This window comes from Hydra vulgaris, chromosome 03 (assembly GCF_038396675.1).
Source record: "Hydra vulgaris chromosome 03, alternate assembly HydraT2T_AEP".
Classification (NCBI taxonomy): domain Eukaryota; kingdom Metazoa; phylum Cnidaria; class Hydrozoa; order Anthoathecata; family Hydridae; genus Hydra; species Hydra vulgaris.
In genome coordinates, this window is record NC_088922.1 from 30,173,784 (window position 1) to 30,195,770 (window position 21,987).

Genomic DNA, 21,987 nt, shown 5'->3' on the forward strand with positions numbered 1-21,987 from the left:
TATAATTTTTATTAGTCAGTATATTAGATCTTGACATAAACATTTTTAATTTGTAATAAAAGCTGCACTTTTGTTAAAATATCCTCCTTATATCCAATAAGCAATAAGTACAACGTTGTAGATCTGCAACTTACGAAGAGCACGCTTCAATCCACAAAGAGCACACTTCAAATTTAGTCTAACGAATCAATCGATATATTCTCCCAAAAAAAGCACGCTTTAAACATAATCTAACGAATCAGTCGATATTTTCTCCTATAAGAGCACGCATCAAACTTTATCTAATGAATCAGATTTAGCTGAAAAGAAACGAATAAAATCTTAAATAATAATATGATTATTTAATAATTATCTTAAATTACAAACTTTTAAAACGAATCTTACTTGGTGAGTTGCCAACTATTTTGGCAACAAGACTTTCTAGTGCTGTTATTTGTTTTCTTTTATCTAAATCATTAAATAATTTAAACATTAAAAAAAACAAAAAAAGTCATTTGCCTTCTAATTTTATACTCTGATTGCTAAAAAATGAGAATTTAATAAAAAAAGATAAACAAAAAAGAAGACAGATGATTAAAAAAATAGAATTACAAAATAAAAAATACAAGTTTATAAAAATATTATTTATCTATATATATCTATATCTAATATCTATCTATAAATATATCTATATCTATATATAATGGTAATAACTGATGGGCATGATTAGAAAAAGACCTGTTCTCACCTTATGTGATAACATCTGTGTATTATGTGATAACGTGATAATTTGTTTTCTTTGTTTTCCATCTTCTTATATTTGCATCTGTTTCTGCATTAACTTGTTCATACATTAACTCACTAGATGCAAAGGTGACAGCCCACAAAGTTGCTTTAAATGAGTAATCTACAAAGTTTTGAACAGCATTAAATGTCATTTTAGAATGCACACAAAAAAATTAAAACAATTTATAAAAATGTAATAGTTACCACATAACCACACAACATTATAGTGGGGATTTTATATCATGATTTTCCTTACCCATGGTAAGATTTTCACCTTGAGGCTCCTTTTGCTGTGGAAACACTCACCACGGCTAAGGAGCTCCATCTACCCCTAATTATATATAATATATTAAGTATAAAACTAAAAATATGTATAATAAAGTATTGTCAAATTAGGTCACCAATAAATACAGAGTGCTGAAAATTCAACTTAGAATCAAGTTGCACTCTCCAACAAGATATGAACTAAATTAAATTCTTGCTACAGGGTGCAATCACAAAAGAAGACGAAGAGAGGGAAAAGTGAAATTTCTCAAACTTTAAAAGTTAAAAGATTATTGGGTCTTACTACAGAATGATATTACTAACCAATAACATAACAATACCATTGGGTCTTTTTAGTCAATAATATTTTATGCAGAACTTATCATTTGTCATGTAGCTTAATAAATTTGATATTAAATAAGTTATAATAACTTATTTATTATAAAATTAATTACATCGACAATTTTGACAGTCTAAAATAATATACGATAGGGTAGAAAAAAAAGTATACCTTGTAGAAGGGTTTGATCTTTTGCGTGTTGCAATATGAGAATTATCTGCCATAACGTTACACAAATTTGAACTAAGCTTTGTAATATATTTATTAAACCTAAACTGATAAAACTTAGATATAAGATAATATAATATGTTTAGATAAACTATTTTATTTTTGTCAAAAATGCATTGCGACGTTATGAGATATCTTACGCCCTGATACTTTTTTTATTAATTATTATAAAACTACAATGCAAAATAATTAAATTATTATAAAAGTAAAATAAAAAGTAATTACAATAATAAATATATAAACTATATATTTCATATAATCATTATATTTAAAAAATCCGGAAAATTGTTTCGGGAAAATGTCCTGAAAAAATTCAGAATACTTTTCCCCTTAATTTTGCACTCAGCCAAGTTGTTTCTCAATTTTTTAAAAACTTTTCTTAATTTTTGTATGAATGATGACTAAAACAACATAAAAACAAATAGAGGAATAATATATACTTTAAGGTGTATGTAAAAGAAGTTTATAAACTCCTATAACTTATAGGAGTTTATAAATTTCTTTTATAACTCTGTTTATAAACTTATAAAGTGGATGTTAAATTGGTTCCATAGTTCCCCATATTAATAGTCACACTGTAATTTATAATATATACAAGTATAAATAGATAATAACACAGCTTATGAAACAAAATTCTACAATTCAAATAATGATGGTACGATAATAACATAAATATTACAGCAATATTGTAACTATTTTAATATTGTAATTATAGTATAAGAAAAGTGTAATTGTATTATTTATTGTATATTATCTTTAGTAATTCGCATTTTTTGATTATGCTGCTTTTTAAAACTGTATTAAGTTTAGAAGAAGCACACAGTTTTATTAAAGACCATGAACTTGAGTATACAGTTCGGTTTAGTACATCTTTCTCTGCCAAAGGCTTCGGAAATACTGGTATATTACATATGTTCATATATATATATATATATATATATATATATATATATATATATATATATATATATATATATATATATATATATATATATAAAATATATATATATATATATAATATATATGTATATATATATTATATATATATATATATATATGTATATATATATGTATATATGTATATATGTTCATATATATATATATATATATGCAACTAAACAACACAAGTTCATTCCCATATTTGGCTAAAAACCTTTTCTGCCATGCATTTTGATTGTTAATAGTTGAATTACGAGGGAAAAATCTTTTATTTGAGATTTCTGGGAGAACGGAACCAGTTTTATTGAAATTGGGTCAATGCTCTGTGAAATACCAGAATCCTTATAGATGGACATTTGTAGATATAAATGTATTATCATTTAATTCAAAAAGAGACTTACACATAAGTAGAAGGTGTAATGTAAATGTGAAAAACAAAATCAAAAAATAAAAAGTTACAAATACCTTGGCAATTATGTGACCGTTGTGTGACAAAATATCTGGTAAAACAATACAAAACTTTCTTATTTGATTGATTTCCTAATTTGCTAATAATAATGCATACCGAAGTTCCTTTGATTTTACTTTCCTATTTCTGACAGTATATAAATATAAATATATATATATAAATATATATATATATATATATATATATATATATATATATATATATATATATATATATGTATATATATATATATATATATATATATATATATATATATATATATATATATATATATATATCCAATTTTGCACTTCTTTAATCGCATTTGACTTTACATTTGATAAGAGCCAAAATATATATGGAATTTTTTGTTTTTGTTTACAATAAACATTCATACACATAAAAATATCCTACCTTATATTCTTGAAATTCTAAGTTTTCTGTAATACTAATTTGTGCTGGACAATCAAACTTCTTGCAATCTTGTATGTGAGTGTATTTTCTTTTGTAGTCATGATCAATGTTCTACTTTATTAATAATTATTTGGCAACATATTATAAACAAATAATATTGGTAAAAAAATCATAAAATATTGTTAATGGTAAATGCAATGGAATCGGTTGACCAATATACTTTGTGGTTTTTTTCCTTTAGATCTTAAGAAACAAACAATATGCTTTTAATACTTTTACATACTAGTTGATTTTACAATTATTTCTTAATATGGTAGTGTCACAGTTATTGGCATGACTCAATTATTGGCACTTTTCTTTTTTTTTTAAATTATATAGCTATTTCTAGTTAAAAAGTAAAAAATTATCACTGTATAAACAGAGTAACCTATCGTCTACTGTTTGAGCAAAATAATTTTTCTGGTTGTCAATTTTTTTATAAAATTTTTTAAGTAAGAAAAAAACGCAATAATTAGCCGAAAACGTTAACTTCGATACGGTTTTTGTTTCTGAAGAAGATGAGAACATTATTTTGATTCCATAATTTATTAATTATAATCAGAAGTCCAAAATGGCACCAAAGGTAATATGAAATGTTGTTTAAAAGTTAACACAGTAATCTTATTTTACAATAAAAATTTCCTGAGTTATTCTTTTTTTAAATTTGGGTGCCAATAATTGTGACAATAACTCAAACATTGGCATGGTAATATTTTTAATTGGATATGTTTATAACTTTTAAAATAAGCTTTTTTTCTAGCTTTTGTTTTCAATATTAATTATATTTAAGTTATTACTAAACAATACAAAAATCAAAGAATTCTATTTACAACAGACAAGTTAAGATAAAGCAGTATGACAGTAGAAGCATGGAGCGAGCGATTTACTTAAACAATGGGAGATGTCTATCAAATCAGCTTTTTTGATACTAATTTCTGTACAAAAATCGTACCAGTGAATGAAACTTTTTCAAATTTGGCACAATATTTGCAAAAAATTTAGTATATATTCTCATTATAATTAAGTTGATTCGTTGTACCAAGTTATTGGCACTTTTACTCAATTATTGGCACGCGCGACTCAGTTATTGGCATCAATTTGAATCCAGATCTAGAGAACCTAAACATCGATTATTTTTTTTCGTTTTAAATTTTTGTTTTTGTTTGTACAAGAACTTATAAGTATACCGTATGTTAAATACATATATATAATAAAAGTGTTTTATCAATTAAAACCGCAAAATTAAAGAGAATTTACAGAAATAAAGTTATTTATTTAAGTATATTTTTGGCACGCAAAAGGAAAGTTCTTTCTTTTAATAAATTTTTTTATGTTTGTCAGCCTTTTGTGCTCCTCAGATATACAGTTTAGGTGCACAGCACAATCCCATGTATCACAGTTCACCCGCAACTTTGATCTTATTTCTTCATCATAATTTGCCTTGCCAAAATTACAAATCCAATTTTCATCTTCTATTGATATATTGACTTTATTTATTAGTGTTTGTCCATACACTTGTGTAGATAGAGCATACACTAGACGTTTCTTTCGTTAATTTATAGGTTTATTGGAAATGGAACTTTTAGTATTATTCCTATACCAACATTTAAATAACTCTTTTAAATAATAAAGGAAAGTTTCCCCTGGTGACACTGGACCAACCTAAAGAGTGATGCTCTGATGTTTAAGACTTCAAGTTAGGGTGCCTTTTTAGATATCGGTATGACTGCTTAAACCAGATAGTTTTGTTTGTAGATTACTGCGAGGAACATTACATTTTTTTGCAGCTGATTTGATAGACATCTCCAATTGTTTAAGTAAATCGCTCGCTCCATGCTTCTACTGTCATACTGCTTTATCTTAACTTGTCTGTTGTAAATAGAATTCTTTGATTTTTGTATTGTTTAGTAATAACTTAAATATAATTAATATTGAAAACAAAAGCTAGAAAAAAAGCTTATTTTAAAAGTTATAAACATATCCAATTAAAAATATTACCATGCCAATGTTTGAGTTATTGTCACAATTATTGGCACCCAAATTTAAAAAAAGAATAACTCAGGAAATTTTTATTGTAAAATAAGATTACTGTGTTAACTTTTAAACAACATTTCATATTACCTTTGGTGCCATTTTGGACTTCTGATTATAATTAATAAATTATGGAATCAAAATAATGTTCTCATCTTCTTCAGAAACAAAAACCGTATCGAAGTTAACGTTTTCGGCTAATTATTGCGTTTTTTTCTTACTTAAAAAATTTTATAAAAAAATTGACAACCAGAAAAATTATTTTGCTCAAACAGTAGACGATAGGTTACTCTGTTTATACAGTGATAATTTTTTACTTTTTAACTAGAAATAGCTATATAATTTAAAAAAAAAAAGAAAAGTGCCAATAATTGAGTCATGCCAATAACTGTGACACTACCATATTAAGAAATAATTGTAAAATCAACTAGTATGTAAAAGTATTAAAAGCATATTGTTTGTTTCTTAAGATCTAAAGGAAAAAAACCACAAAGTATATTGGTCAACCGATTCCATTGCATTTACCATTAACAATATTTTATGATTTTTTTACCAATATTATTTGTTTATAATATGTTGCCAAATAATTATTAATAAAGTAGAACATTGATCATGACTACAAAAGAAAATACACTCACATACAAGATTGCAAGAAGTTTGATTGTCCAGCACAAATTAGTATTACAGAAAACTTAGAATTTCAAGAATATAAGGTAGGATATTTTTATGTGTATGAATGTTTATTGTAAACAAAAACAAAAAATTCCATATATATTTTGGCTCTTATCAAATGTAAAGTCAAATGCGATTAAAGAAGTGCAAAATTGGATATATATATATATATATATATATATATATATATATATATATATATATATATATATATATATATATATATATATATACATATACATATATATATATATATATATATATATATATATATATATATATATATATATATATATATATATATATATATATATATATTTATATATATATATTTATATTTATATACTGTCAGAAATAGGAAAGTAAAATCAAAGGAACTTCGGTATGCATTATTATTAGCAAATTAGGAAATCAATCAAATAAGAAAGTTTTGTATTGTTTTACCAGATATTTTGTCACACAACGGTCACATAATTGCCAAGGTATTTGTAACTTTTTATTTTTTGATTTTGTTTTTCACATTTACATTACACCTTCTACTTATGTGTAAGTCTCTTTTTGAATTAAATGATAATACATTTATATCTACAAATGTCCATCTATAAGGATTCTGGTATTTCACAGAGCATTGACCCAATTTCAATAAAACTGGTTCCGTTCTCCCAGAAATCTCAAATAAAAGATTTTTCCCTCGTAATTCAACTATTAACAATCAAAATGCATGGCAGAAAAGGTTTTTAGCCAAATATGGGAATGAACTTGTGTTGTTTAGTTGCAACATATCGTAACATCTGTTATGCATTGCCACTTTTCTAAAAATAACTTCATTTTTTTAAACTATTTTACTTCTATAAGACTGATCATGTAACTGCAGTTAAGAAAACCCCATTTTTTTAAAATTCTTTTTATAATCAGCGTTGGGTGACAGCATATCATCATATCTTTCAAATCACCGGTATAGTTATCTTACTAGGATGTTAACTGTTGTAATTGAGGATTTTCTCTGTGATAAGTATGAGAGGTATGTTAACATTTTAGTAATATTTATTTTTTTATAAATTTCTAAATATTCCATAACAAAAGTAATTTTTTATAGCTATATTAAAAGCAATCAGTTAATGAGTTCTAAATACATGTGTTATGCTGATGCTATTGATTGTTGGATGATAGATCGCCCTCGACCTATGGTGAAACATTGTCTTGTTAAGAAATCACTAGCTGAGAGTATTACTTTACAGGAATTCAAGTTGAAGGGTGTGGAAAGTTTTCTTACAACACTGCAATATTACAACACTGAGCGAAGTTATGCAATAAATTTTGTTGATGAAAGCAAAATGCCTAGCTGCATTTGCATTGATTGGAAAAGGTCATGTTATCCTTGCAAGCATTTTTTTTTTGTTTTTAAAAAATGTCCGGGTTGGAACTGGGAATAAATCTCTCCTTTATATAGAGTGTCTCCATATCTAAATTTAGATATTGGTTTTGAATTTGATAAAGCAAAGACCAAAGGACCTAATGATAAACTTAATGCAACTACTTATGCAAGTGACATTTCCAACAATGAGCATAAAGAATCCAGTACTGACAGAAATGAAAATAGTGAAGTGTTAGTGAAAGCATATGCTCAAAAAGGAAGAAATACAGGAAAGCAATCAATTACTTGTAAATCAATAAGAAGCCTTTTGAGTGAATTACAAAGTCTGAGTTTTCTAATTAAACAAGATGAAAATATGCATGGAAAAAGATATATAAGGAGTTGAGTAACATCATTGAAAATGTGAAAAATGCTGTACCTAAAGGAAGTTGCTTGCCACTTCTGCCAAATAATAAAAAAACGTCACATTTGCAGAAAAGCTGTGGTAAGTATCATAAGCTACCAGCACCAAAAAGAAAAAATAAAAGTTTAACAAGTTGGAGAAAAAAAAGAAAAACTATTGGCTGCTTCTAAAATCTAAGTAACATTTAAACCAGAAAAAAAACATGTAGAAACTGAAGTAATAAATGATAATTTATTAGACTATGAAAACTTATTAGAGTTTAATGATAAGAACATTGTTTGCAGTAATGATGAATATACAGGTTCTGATGAAAATACAAATAAAAAACAGTAAACTAAGTCTCTGTCAAAATGACTTGTCAGATATATCAAACAATAGATGGCTATCTGATAATGTTATAAATATGTTTCAAAACATGATGAAAATCCAATTCAAAGATATCAATGGTCTGCAAGACACTATTCTTGGACAAAATCTTGCTTTCAATACTTAAAATAATATACCGTTTGTTCAGGTTTTGCACGATGGTCATAGTCACTGGGTTGCTATTTCGACATATAGATGTAAACCTGATGAGGTTTTCTTGATGGACAGTCTTTACCAGTTCATGGTAAAGTTGCACATCATACAAAGCGACAGATATGTGTCATTTTGAAATGCACGCATAACAAGTTAACTATTCGTGTGTTACCAGTTCAACAGCAGTCAAGTGGAGCAGATTGTGGTGTCTTTGCTATTTCTTTTATTTATCATATTGTTAGCACAAGAACAAACCCTGACATTATAACATTCTCTATACCAGAGATGAGAGCACATATGTTGCAATGCATTCAGGTTAACAAAGTTTCTTCTTTCCCTCAATTGTTAGCAGACAGCAAAAGATGCATTCAAAAGGGTATCTGTATAGAACGTTTTCGCAGTTGTAGAATGCCATGGAATCCTGCGGAAAATCACCTGAAAGAGAAACAAATGGCGCAGTGTAATTGCTGTTCACAGTGGTTCCACAGAATGTGTGAAAACATTCCAGATTTTGTTTTTTCTAAAAAGAATCGTAGAACACCATGGTATTGTTATTGCTGTGGACAAGCAGTTTGATAAATACTTAATTAAGTATTGTAGTAAATATCTTAACAATGATAATTTAAAAAATCGTAGCGTTTTTTCATATGGTTTTACATGTCAAACTAATATAAAGTGGGGTATATTTTACTTTTAATAATAATCCTTCCCCATCCTGCATTTTGACTAAAATTTTGAGATGTTTTAGTTTGTTATGTTTGAGAATTTTGTAACATTTAGTTTTTAACTAATTGTTTCGAAAGGTAAGATGTTTTTAATTTCAGTTAACAATAAGAGTATTTCTAAGTATTGGTAATTTATTAAATACTTATTAGCAATAAATTTGCTTTACTTTATTAACCCTGTAGATAATCAGCTTTAAGTTTTTCATTTGTGTATGTTATATGCATAAATAATACATTTTCTATTTGCATCAGTTAAAATATTTTGACATGTTAATTTTATAGGTATGTATTTTAGAAGTTTATTTTATAATTATTTATTTCGTTCTTCAGATTTATATTTTTTTTTGTAAATCGTCAAACAGATTTTTTATAATTTATTATTATAAGCAAATCACCACATATATGGGTATAGTTTGATATGATCAGGTTTATTTTTAAAATCAAACTACAAACCTTTTAAGAACACTAACAATTTTCTAAAATTACTTTTATGACCTTAAATTACTTTTATTATAAATATTTAATATATTTTTATTCATATTGCATCCAAGAACTTTTTAAGTTGGTTAATTACAGTGACTTCTTAGCTGTGAAAGTATTATTTTTGAATATTAGTTTATTTTAGAGGATTTTTTTTTAGTTTTTAGATGACTTAAATACTTCATGGAAATTAGTAATGTGACTATTATTTTTTATCAACAATGCTTTAAAGATTTTATAAGCCAACTATACGTTGTATTATCGTTCTGGTATGGTTATTTTGGTGTACGTTGTTTAGTTGTGGTATGGTTATTTTGGTGTACTATTTGCAAAGATTATTTTTGAGTGGTGAGAAGCTTATTTCAATTTTACATTTCATGGATTGATTCAGTATTAATATTTATCTATTTGATGATTCAACTAGGGTCCAGTTATTATTTTATGCATTACCATTTGTTAACGAATATCTCTATATAATAATACTGAACTTAATGTTAATGTTAACAGTACCCCTTTTTTAATTAAAGTGCTCCTTTGTGCGTTTTTTGAAACATTGATTTCAAGAAAAGTTCTTATTTATTGTTATATTCTAAAGTTCTAGTTTATTGCTATATTTCATTTATTCAATTATTTCATACATTCTATATATTCAGCTAAATATTTCAATAGTGATATAAAACTCATGTTGTACCTTTGACTTCTTCCTTTACTGTAACGTCAGGGTTGACTCATGGTTCTATCCTTGGCCCTCTAATTTCTACTAATTTTCTACCATCTACTAAAATTTATTCTTGTGTTCCTCGTCATTTAATTAAGTCTCGTCCTTATACTGTGTCTGTTCCTAAGTGCCCTCAATCTTTTGAATGTTCTGTTAATTGTTATCATTATCTATAGCCTTAATCTTCAGTCGCGTTTAAAACAAAACAAAAAAATCACTATTTATGTTTAAATATTTATTACTATTATAGTTAAAAACTTTGGTTAAAAACCTTTAAAGATTTAGAGATTTTTATTGTTTTTATTGTTTGTGTTTTTTTGTTTATTTATTTGTTTATTTATTTAGTTCTGCCATTCGACTAATTTGTTAAAGTTTCCTTACTGTGGAAACATGATTTTAATTTAGTAAATTTTGATGATTTCAAATTTACTTTATTAATCATAAGCCAACAGTTTAGGAAAAGAACTTAAATTCGACACAAGGTAATACTTTTGTTTTTTGGAAACATTAAAAAACTAGTTAATGCTATTCGTCACGTTACAGCTTTTCATATTAGGCTGGGTGAATAAAAATGAGCAATTGCTCTTTTTACTCAGTAGTTGGTCAGCTTTACTAATAAAAACTTCACCAGTTTTGTTCATATTTTTATTCACGTAAAGTTAAGCAATTTACTTTAATAGCTGTACTTGACTTCTATTATGATTTGTATTTTTAATAGCTGTACTTTTGACTTCTATTACACGATTTGTACTTTTGATGACTGTACTTATGGCTTCTATTATATGATTTGTACTTTTGATGGTTGAACTTTTGGCTTTTATTATACTTTTTGTATTTTTAATAGCTGTACTTTTGACTTCTATTATATGATTTGTATTTTTAATAGCTGTACTTTTGACTTTATTATATGATTTGTATTTTTAATAGCTGTACTTTTGACTTCTATTATATGATTTGTATTTTTAATAGCTGTACTTTTGACTTCTATTATATGATTTGTATTTTTAATAGCTGTACTTTTGACTTCTATTATATGATTTGTATTTTTAATAGCTGTACTTTTGACTTCTATTATATGATTTGTATTTTTAATAGCTGTACTTTTGACTTCTATTATATGATTTGTATTTTTAATAGCTGTACTTTTGACTTCTATTATATATTTGTATTTTTAATAGCTGTACTTTTGACTTCTATTATATGATTTGTATTTTTATTACCTGTACTTTTGACTTCTATTATATGATTTGTATTTTTAATAGCTGTACTTTTGACTTCTATTATATGATTTGTATTTTTAATAGCTGTACTTTTGACTTCTATTATATATTTGTATTTTTAATAGCTGTACTTTTGACTTCTATTATATGATTTGTATTTTTAATAGCTGTACTTTTGACTTCTATTATATGATTTGTATTTTTAATAGCTGTACTTTTGACTTTTATTATATGATTTGTATTTTTAATAGCTGTACTTTTGGTTTCTATTATATGATTTGTATTTTTAATAGCTGTATGTACTTTTGACTTTTATTACATGATTTGCACTTTTGATAGTGTATTTTTGGCTATCGCATAGTTTGCTCTTTTGATAGCTGTACTTTAATAGTTGTACATGTCAGAGATTTAACTCACACTACACGTTTGATTGTACTGTTGATATAAGGCATTCTATCAGAAAAATCTGCTGATCTTTCTTGATCAAAAAAGGATGTAAGAAAGCTTAAATGTATTTAAATCAATATATTTCTGAAAAATTAAGACTGTAGAGATAACATATTAATAGGGAAAAAACAAAAAAAAATTAGTTTTTACAGAAAACTATGACTTTTTTTTTAATGCCTCCCATAAGTTTCTGGACAAAAAGGTTTTTGTAAGTTTTAGCAGCGTAATCCCGTTTTTTCTTCAAATATGTAGCTGATTTTAGTGTTTTTCCACTTAACTTCAAATTCTTTTTTATGATGGCCCAATATTTTTTAATAGGATGTAATTCGGGGCAGTTTGGAGGATCTTTTTCCGAACTAACATCACTCCATTTTCATCATAAAACTTTCGAGCAACTTTTGAGTAATGTATTGTGACTAAATCAGGCCAAAATAATACTAAAGTACTTCTATGAGCTTTAATTAGTCGTTTTATACGAGAAAGACAACATTTCCCGTATTCCGAAGATTTCATTGTGCCCAAACAAACATGAATTGGCGATTTTTTGCCGCAAGAGCAAAGTGCCTACCAAATCATCAATTTTTTTGAAAATTTATCAGTCATTACATACTTGTATTTATCACTCACATTTCCTCTTATTTTAGAAGCATAGTAGCGCTGCCCAGGAATTAGTTTAAAATTCATTTTAACATATGTTTCGTCATCCATCAAAATGCATCCATTATGTTTTGTTAACAAGTTGTCATACAACTTGTATGACAACTTGTTAATACTGAAGTAATTCTATGAAAAAAAAAAATCTGTTTTAGAAGTCAAAAGTACACAAACTATAATTACGGCAACCGTTTATAATTTGAAATCGAGGCGTACTTTTGACTTCTATTATATATTGCTTACCGTAAAATCCGGATTTACGCGTACCTAATATTACAAAAAAATAAAGTATTTAATAATAAAATATACATATATCAATTATTAAAAACGTAACACATTTATTTCTTGACTTTATCTTGTATAAATTCTTTAACCTTGTTTATAAAAACCAAGTTAAGAAAGAAATTTTAGTTTTGTTTTTTATCTAAACGACTCTTGAGCAATAATGTATGCAGAAGTTCTGGGGACATTGTTATTGCTCAAGAATCAAGAATAAGTTATGCTAGAACTTATAATTTGTCCATGTAGCTTATTTAATAATTAAATAAGCTTTATGGACAAATTATATTTTTTGATATTAAATTTGTCATAACTTATTTTGTACTAAATTAAGTAAGCAAAATGGAAAAATTCGCCAGTCTAAAATATTATATCATAAAGTAGAAAAAAAGCATACCTTGTATTTGAGTTTAATCTTATTTGTGTGGCAAATAGGGACGTTTGGTACTAATTTAGTTAACTTAATTTGATATTACAACTTAAAATATATTGTACTTTTTTGTTCTGTTTTAAATGCATTGCGTTATAAGATATTATATAGACCAATTTTATTTTTTTTGTAATTATGATAATACTACAATAAAAATTAATTATATTATCATAACAGTAAATAATTATAACTACTATATTAAATACAAAAGCTATACTATAAAAAAATAATTAATATAATAAAAAATATTATTTCACATTTCTTAATAATAACATTTCTTAAAAAAAGTTCCGAAAGACGCGATATTTTGGCACGTAACTTTCACGTAAAATAGTAACCTGGACGAAGTCACCTAAAATACACGTGATTGAAACGTGAATAAAACGTTGCGTGCCTACTGGGTGGAACATCATTAAAGAAATAATCGGAAAAAAATATATAAAAACAAACAGCTTTATCAAATAGAATTATCATAAATAAAACAGAACACAACGATAAGAACTCTTTTGCCGAACTATTTAACAATTTCTTTGCAAATACTGACCCTAACATGGCGTCTAAAATTCAAACCTCAAATAACTCCTTTGAAAATTATTTTACTAACCTAAATAGCGAACTAACTTTTAACATATCAAGCTATGAAGAACTCGAAAATGTAAAAAAACTCTTTAAAAATCAACAAAGCACCAAGAATTGATGAAATTTGTAGCAATGTAGTAATGAGTATCTTTCCGATAATAAAGAAACCCCTCTTCAAAATATTTAAACCAGCAACTACAATAGGAACCGTTCTAGAGAAATTAAAAGTTGAAAAAATTGTACCAATATATAAAACTGGAGAATCATACTTACTAAACAATTATAGACCAATCTCAATTCTTCCTGTATTCTCAAAACTCCTCGAACGAATAATTTATAATAAACTATACAAATATATAACAAACAACAACATCTTAAATACAAAACAGTTCGGCTTTCAAAAGCAACATGCAACCGAACATCCAATCGTAGATCTTGTATTTAGCATCAATTACTCTTTTGTTAATAAAGAACTTGTTCTAGGAGTCATTATAGATCTATCGAAAGCATTCAATACTGTTGATCATGCTATTCTGCTCAAAAAATTGGAAAAATATGGCGCAAAAAAATGTTGCATTACTCTGGTTTAAAAACTTTTTGCTGAACAGACAGCAATGTGTTAATACTGATGAAAACTTCTGTTCAAAAATGCTTAAGTTTAAATGTGGCGTTCCCCAAGGTTCGATTCTAGTTCCCTTATTGTTTTTAATATACAATAATGATCTTCCGAAAGTCTTAAATAAACTTGATGTCATAATGTTTGCAGATGATACTAATTTATTTTATTCATCTCAGTCTATTAAAAAACTCTTAGAAACAAAGAATATTGAACTTGAAAAACTTGATATCTGGCTAAAATCTAATAAATTATCTTTAAACAGAGAAAAAAACCAATTACATCTTATTCCATCCCAATCAAAAAAGAAAAAAAAACTAAATATATTACAATTGCTAAAAATAGAAAACAAAAATATTGAAAGAACCTTAACAACTAAATTTCTGGGTTTACTTATTGACGAAAATATTTCATGGAAAGCACACATTGACTATTTAAATACTAAAATAACCAAAAACATTGGCGTGCTTTACAAAGCTAGATCAATGTTATTCCATGAAAATCTAAAACATCTTTATTTCTCATTTATACAGACCTGTTATACGTATGGTTATATAGCATGGGCAAGTAACAATAAATCCAATTTGAAATCACTTTATCGACGTCAAAAACATGCCGTTAGAATTGTCTATAAAAAAGATAAATTCACTCATGCTGAACCTTTGTTAAAACTTCTTAATGCACTAAATGTTTATAGAATAAACATTTATCAAAACTTATTGTTTATGCTGAATTATAAACTCGGGCTTGTCCCATCACATTTCTCAAACGATTTCCTTAAAAGCAATAGAAATATATATGACACTCGAGAAGGGAACTTTTAATATACCGTTTAGAAAAACAAAACTATCGCGTTTCACAATTTCATATCGCGGTCCCTATCTCTATAACAAACTGATATCCAGAAATGCCATAATTACAAAATTAGATAACCTAAATTGTTTGAAAATCTTACTAAAAAAATTCGTTTTAAATAGAAATAATTATATGAACTTACACTAAACTAATACTGAAACTAGAACCAAAATTAACGTTGAAACGAAAATCCCAAAAAGCTTCAATAACAAATATCAATATAAAAAATATATAAATCAAAAATATTTTTATTTATGCCTAATCATATATTTACGTGTACAAAATCTAGCATTTATTTTTATTGTATGTGAATCCAATATAAAATGAACTACTATTATATTTTGTGAAACTGGAAACATGAAAAACGAAAATACAAAAAATATTACTAGTTACAAGCGGTTTCTTGATGACAAGACCATCTGGTCTTCTGCAAGTTTCCCGCGTTCTTTTAATATTAATGATAGCCTGTAGTTATATTTTTTTGTATTCTATAAAATTGTGAGATTGTTATTTTTTTTCTCTTAACATTATATATTTTATAAACATTGTAAATTTCTATCAGTTATATAGAATCACAACATCGTAAAGGTATAACTAGCCGAAAATTGATAAAATGTTTTATTAACAGAATAATAGAATTAAAAACAGAAGAATTAATAACAGAACGAGTTAAAGTATCAGAAGAAGAAAAAAACAGCATTTTAGATTGGAGTAAATTATTTAATAATAAAAAATACGATAAATCAACAGAAGAAATAAAGGTAACACAAGGTATTATAGATTTAAGTAAAAATGTAAGTAAAAGAGATAAAAATATTTTTGTTTTTGGTATACAAAATTCAACTGATTCGAATGCTGGAAATAGAAAAAAATTATTGAAAATATTCTAAAAAATATTTTTTCTAAAATAAAAACTAATTCTGACAAAATAAAAAGAATCCATCACTTCAAAAATACAAAGAGCTTGATCTTAAAAGGAAATTCGAAAGGTCAGTTAAATAATCCCTTTCAATTTGGAATCAGAAATAATGTTAAAAATATCAAATCAAATTATGCCATCAAACAAGTATGGTGTTCAGTTGAGATTGGTCTGAAAAATATCTTATGTGGATGTATATATAGAACAGGTGCTGGTGATATATCAAGTTACCAGAAAATAACCAAATCTCTTCGACATGCTTATAAAGTTTAGAAAAATAGTAAATACACGGGAATTCTAATTCTATAAAATGGATCAATGATGGTTCATGTAAACTTGAAAATGATTCAGATTTGATTGTCTTAGAATTTATAGAATTTTTAAGCAATTGCTTCATATATCAAAATGTCTTGTTACCAACTTCAAGTTAGCTTTGAGTTTGACACAAATTTATTAGACTTGGTCCTCAAAGAAAATAAAAATCGAGTTTTTTTTTTTTGAATCACTTACCTCCCTAGGTGTAGGTCTGTAAATCGAGCCGAATGAGCCAAGCTTGCCAAGTCTCGGCTTGACTCGTTTACATATTAAGAGTGTTCAGGCTCGGTTCGAGCTCGTTTCGAACATGAGATTCTTTGTTCGAGCTCGGCTCGTTAAGGATTAGTATTGTTTGGGGTCGGCTCGTTTTACATGTTGCTTGAGCTCGACTGGTTTAAAACTCGAAATAATTATTGTAACCTGTTAGTTTAAAGCTCGTTTAGTAAAAAATAATTGTTCGTTAAAGGCTCGTTTGTAAATAATGCAAGTCCAAATCAAAAAACAACATAAACAATCCTACAGTCTATTAAACATGCAAATAAACAACATAATGAAATAAGATCCCACAAATCTAATAGTTCAAAATAAAAGTTAAAACTAATAGTTCAATGTTCAAACTTAATGTTCAAAGTTCAAACATAATGTAAACTCTCAGAAACATAAAAATTCCTATTAAACACTGCACTCTAATAGTTCAAATTACAGAGGTTAATGCGGCGGCAATAGTCGTCGGAGATCCAGGTTCGATTCCTGGTGAAATCCATGTAAAACTTTTTTTTGTTTTAATAACGAATCAAATGTAAATAAACTATACTTAAGGTGGACGTTTTTTTCAGGCACCCCTCTTTAGTAAGTAAAAAACGAGTCTAAGGTGAGATCAGTAATATTGAAAACAAAGGGTAAAACCCAGTGGGAGAGGGCAACAGCAAATTTTGTGCCCTTTTGCTAATTAAAGAAGCTTTTTATTTTAGCAAAACCTAGCGGTCAAATTTGGAAGATTTTGAGACGCCATTGACACGTTTTTGTTGGGGTAGACTCCGTCGCATCAATTACGGCCCTCAGGTCTTACTCAGGGCCAGTATATAAGGGGTGGCATGTGTGCATGGGCCCCCTCAGAATTTTTCGATGTTCCAGATAGAAGACTTTCACACATCGTGCAAACTTAAGTTTGTTAATATGCCAAATGAGGTGGCCTTGCAAAAAATTTGGATGGCGGAGGCCTGGGAACAATAAGCCTTAAAGCGTTTGCCTCCCCCCTTCCCTGCCCAAACGTGAGGGAAATATGTAGCAAAATTTTTAACTTTAACATTTAAAACTAAACTTAAATTTATCGACAGATTTTAATTTTTGTAGAAAAATATTGTAAATTACGAAAAAGTTATGACCATGCAAAATTTACATCCCTCTTATTTTGGGGGTCGGGAGGGTAAGCATTTTAAGGCTTTTTATTCACAGGCCTCCGCCATCCCGATATTTTGCAAGGCCTCCTCATTTGGCATAGGTATAAACAAACTTAAGTTAGGAGTTTGCACGATCTGTGAAAGTGTCCTATCTGGAACATCAAAAAATTCTGAGGGCGCCCATACATGTGTGTGCATAGAGGAAAACTATACCCTCTATTCGATATACCATACATCTTTTTATGTTGGCAAACTAGAATCTTTAGTCAGAATGTAACTTTTCTATTGATTAGCTGGTTAATTGTGATAAATTAGAAAATCGAAGTACGTACTTTTAAATTGAACCCTTCCCCCCCCCCCTCCCATACGCTTTCGTACGCTTTTTGAAGACCTTCCCCCTCCCCCTATGAGCGTACGTACTTTATGGACGACCCCCTATATGAACGAGCCTATGATGTTCAAGCTCGGCTCGTTTAATAAACGAGCCTGATTTTTTGTTCAAGCCCGGCTCGTTTACCATTCGAGCCGAACATGAACTTGTCGAGTCGATCACTGAGCCGTTCACGAACACGAGCCAGGATTTACAGCCCTACCTATGTGGAATTGAACATGGACACCATATATTGAATTTCAAATATTTTTATAAAAACAACAATATTGATCAAAAACCAAAATTAAAAACAAAATTATTATATGTTAAAGGAAATTATGAAGAACTTTCAAAATATTTTATAAGTTTTGATTGGGAAAATGAGTTTAAAGATTTAAATGTTAGTCAAGCTTATAAAAAATGGCTAAATATATATCATACTGGATATTGTAAATTTATTCCAATTATTAGTTACGATACAAGTAAAAAATATGCTCTATTAATGACTAAAGAACTTCGAAAAAATGGTTACGTTAAAGAAAAGGTTATGGTACAAATGCAGTTATTCAAGATTTAAACAAACTGACAAGCTAAATAACTATAAAACATTGAACAAAAATGTAAAAAAAAGGTAAATAAAGATAAAAGAGCTTTTGAATTAAATCTGGCTAAAACTCAAAGAACAACCCTAAAAGTGTTTATGCATATTTAAATAGTAAAATAGTTATAAAAGATTCAATTAAAGCACTCAAAACCTTTGATGTTTCAATTATAACAAATAAAGTAGATATTGTTTAATTGTTTAAATGAGAATTTTGTTTCAGTATTTTAAAAAAATGAGGTATTAGACCATGTAACTTTTCCTTCAAAATGTAATTTTTATTGTATCGATCCAAGTTTTAATGAAACTGATGTTAAAAATCAGTTAGTAAACCTTAATGTTAATAAAAAAATCGGTGTTGACAAAGTTCATCCTCGTGTTTTCAAAGAATGTTCAAAATAACTTTCTCATCCTTTATCACTGATCTTTAAAATGTCATTTTATAGTGTTTATTATACCAAACGAATGGCTAACTGCAAACATAACTCCACTATTCAAGAAAAGAAATAAGTTAGATCCTTATAATTATCGATCAATATTAATAACATCAATAGTATACCAGGTTATGGAGAAAATTATTCACAATGTTATGAACCATTTGGCTTTAAATAAGTTAATTAACAAGTGAACAGCATGGATTTGTTAATGGTAAGAATTGTTGCTCCAGTTTATTAGAGACTTTAGATTTTATAACAAGCAAAATTGAAACTGGTAATAGTATTGATATAATATTTTTAGAATTTGCAAAAGCCTTTGATTCAGTTTCTTTATTGAAATTATGCTGAAAGCTTTATGGTTATGGTTTTCAGTCCTATATCCTACAATGGTGTAAACCATTTCTCAGCAATAGAAAACAACAAGTAGTTCTGGATGAGTTTGTTTCAGATTGTCAGAAAATCACAAGTTGAGTTCCCCAAAGTTTTGTCCTTGGTCCACTCCTGTTTATCATATTTATAAATGAGTTAAAAATAAACCGTACTAAATAAATTAGAATTATTTGCAGATGATACAAAAAATAATGTCAGTAGTTAATAATGAAAGTAACAACAATGCTTATCAAGAAGACTTAAATAAGTTAGACTGGTCAAATATGTGGTCTATTAAATTCAAAGGAGAAAAGTGTAAAACAATGTACATTGTTAATTTGAATCCTTTTAGTTACAAATTAGGTGAACACATTTTGCAAAAAACAGAAGTTAAAATGTGTAGCAAATACGACAATTCGAACACTGGGTTTTTTAAAACCCAGATTTAAATATCTTGATGTTTCCATATTAAAGTTGTTATACAAGTCAACTATTAGGCCACAGCTTGAATATACAGCATCTGTATGAAGCCCATTTTGTACTAAAGATATTAAGAGACTCGAAAACGTACAGCGTAGATCGACAAGGATTGAATCACTGAAAGGTCTCTGTTATGAAGATAGGAGAAAAATATTTGGTTTATCAAATTTACAAGAAAGGAAAAGAAGAGGCGACTTAAAAGAAATTTTAAAAATATTAAATTCAACTGAATATATTAGATTTGAAGAGCTTTTGAGTTTTTATAACAGCATGTCCAGGTATCGTCATAATAAAAGACTTCATCGACAATATGCTAAGAAGCTATGCAGGTATTATTATTTAACAGAGTGGTCGACGATTGGAATTAACTGTCACAGGGTGCAATCGATTCTGCAAACAAAAACACGTTCAAAAATAGAATAGACAAAGTTTTTAACTTTTGATACCAAACTCTATTAAAGGACTTTTTTTTATTTTATTTTCGAAATTTTATATTTAACGGCTGTTACAGTCAAAACTCTACGTAGTTTTGACTCACCAAACTTAAATAGTTTGTACAAGAATTTTTATATTATATATATTATTATACATATATTGTTCAATTCTAAGATAAATAATGAACAAAATTTTTAATTTTATCTGGACATTTTAAATGACTTATGTAAACGCATTTCAAAAATACAATACCTCTCAACAATATGATTAATGTATACAAAAATTGTACATGACAATCTTATTTTAAAAGGTTGTGCTTTAATTTTGACCAGTACTTTATTAATATAAATAATGAAACAACATAAATTAATAAAACTTAAAAATTGTTCCTTTTGTTTTCTTTTAATAAATTATTAAAATTTTTTTAATATCAAATTTATCATAACATTTTTATTCTTTTAACTTTGAGTTGTTTATTAAATGTTTTTCTTCAATTTTTATTCTTTAATATTTTCATATTTGAATCTTCTATTCTAACAATTTTTATTTGTTTTTCTTTTCCTTCTTTATCTATTTTTCATCTTTTCGCCGTTAAAAAAATATTTCCGTTTGCAATGTCATTGCCATAGCCGTGGCTAGGCTCCCCCCCCCCCCATACCAACAGAAACTACAAATTATTCTGATTGTCATTATTTGAATACTAGAGTCAGTTATCAAACGGTTTCAAAATAATTGAAATCGATTTTCCATACAATTTAGAAAGAAGAAGATTTTCACTGAATTATTATAACCGCAAGATGAAGAATGGAGAAATCATTGTACGGACATGGCTCATATATTCTTCGAATAGCAATATAGTGTTTCGTTTTTGTTGCAAACTTTTTGAAATAACTTCATCACCATTCTGAAAAGGAATGAACACTTGGGAAAGCTTATCAAAAAAACTTAAAGAACACGAAACATGCAGTGCACGTTTCACGTGCTTTAAACACTGGATGACTTTACAAAAAAAGTTAATTGACATTTCTTTTAATTTATTGCCTTGTTACTTTTTTTTATTTAATTAATTTTTCTTCTCAATTTTGGTAATGCAGACATTGCAAATCAAGCTACCATAGACGAGTCACAACAAAAGTTGCTTCATAAAGAGCGGATATTTTGGAGGGTTGTGTTAGAAAGGATGCTGGACATTACCTTATTTCTTTCTGCAAGAAATCTTGC

At 27.3% G+C, this 21,987-nt stretch overlaps 1 long non-coding RNA gene across 2 annotated transcripts; it reads right to left on the bottom strand.

Annotated features, from left to right (window-relative positions):
- Positions 1-42: 42 nt before the first annotated feature.
- Positions 43-2,522, bottom strand: LOC136077706 (uncharacterized). 2 transcript variants are annotated; one of them, XR_010637202.1, is made up of 4 exons: positions 1,541-2,522; positions 728-886; positions 385-447; positions 59-299 (listed from the first exon to the last, which is right to left on the bottom strand). It is a non-coding gene; the product is annotated as an uncharacterized LOC136077706 (long non-coding RNA). The 2 variants fall into 2 exon arrangements; XR_010637201.1 differs by lacking the exon at positions 1,541-2,522 and having other exon boundaries at positions 43-299; positions 728-1,533.
- Positions 2,523-21,987: the final 19,465 nt, after the last annotated feature.